The following is a 1183-nucleotide window of genomic DNA, read 5'->3' as shown; positions in this document are numbered from 1 at the left end:
GCGGGCCACATGTGGCCCGCCATGTCATTTTATGTGGCACGCCCCAGCACTTTATAGGCCGATGATTGACTTAAAATAGGTTTTGAGGTTTTTGAATTTTTTTCAAAACAACATACATAATATTTTATTTTCCAGAGATATTGTATTTTGAAGTGTTGATATTATTTTTGAACCATTTTTAATTTTCAAGTGTTGATTGTATTTCAGAGATTTTTTTTATTTTAATGTGTTAATTTTATTTTTGAACCATTTTTTATTTGTAAATATTCATTTTATTTTATAGCCATTTAGCCAAGTCTCTGCAGAACCATTTGTCTCTGCTTTTGATCCAAGGCTTAATTTATGGACTGCATAATGTGAAATTAGGTACAAGTATAAGTTTGGCCGTTTGTTCACCAAGTTACTGTGCTCTTTGAGAGGATCTGTGCTATAAGTATTTGACATTCTTCCATGCCCATTGGTGATGTTAGTCTCTAACAAAATTTGGATCATCTACCAAGAACAGTGGAACGAGCATGAGTTTCTGTAGTGTAGTGGATATCATGTTTGCTTAACACGTGAAAGGTCTCTGGTTTGAAACCAGACAGAAACAGATTTTGCATGTTCACCTGTGATTTTGCATCACAGGTGTTTACTAAAGGTCAACAAGGGATCTGTGGTGCCATGGTCTGTACTCTGAATCCAGGCGTCTGAGTTCAAGTCTCAGTTGAAATTTTCATGTGTTGCATCTCACATCATCAACTTTGGAACCTCAAACTGAAACAAAGCAAAGAAGTTCAGTTCCTGTAGTGTAGTGGTTATCATGTTTGCTTAACATGCAAAAGGTCTCTGGTTTGAAACCAGACAGAAACAAATTTTGCATGTTGTGTTTACTAAAGGTCAACAAGGGATCTGTGGTGTCATGGTCTGTACTCTGAATCCAGGCAACTGAGTGCAAGCCTCAGTTAAAATTTTCATGTGTTGCATCTCACATCATCAACTTTGGAACCTCAAACTGAAATAAAGCAGAGAAGTTCAGTTTTTCGAAACAACATACATAATATTTTATTTCCCAGTGATTTTGTATTTTGAAGTGTTGATAGTATTTCAGAGATATATTTTTTAATGTTTTAATTTTATTTTTGAACCATTCTTTATTTGTAAATATTCATTTTATTTTATAGCCATTTAGCCAAGTCTCTGT

General features: G+C 34.5%; 1 non-coding gene across 1 annotated transcript; it reads left to right on the top strand.

Moving 5' to 3' along the window:
• The first annotated feature begins 779 nt into the window (after window positions 1-779).
• trnav-aac (transfer RNA valine (anticodon AAC)) lies at window positions 780-852 on the top strand. Its single transcript has one exon. It is a non-coding gene; the product is annotated as a tRNA-Val (tRNA).
• The last annotated feature ends 331 nt before the right edge of the window (window positions 853-1183 follow it).

The sequence above is a fragment of the Poecilia formosa genome, unplaced genomic scaffold (genome assembly GCF_000485575.1).
Source record: "Poecilia formosa unplaced genomic scaffold, Poecilia_formosa-5.1.2 Scaffold132, whole genome shotgun sequence".
NCBI classification, from domain to species: Eukaryota; Metazoa; Chordata; class Actinopteri; order Cyprinodontiformes; family Poeciliidae; genus Poecilia; species Poecilia formosa.
The sequence above is the reverse complement of the archived record's forward strand: the minus strand, read 5'-3'. Positions and strand labels throughout refer to the sequence as shown.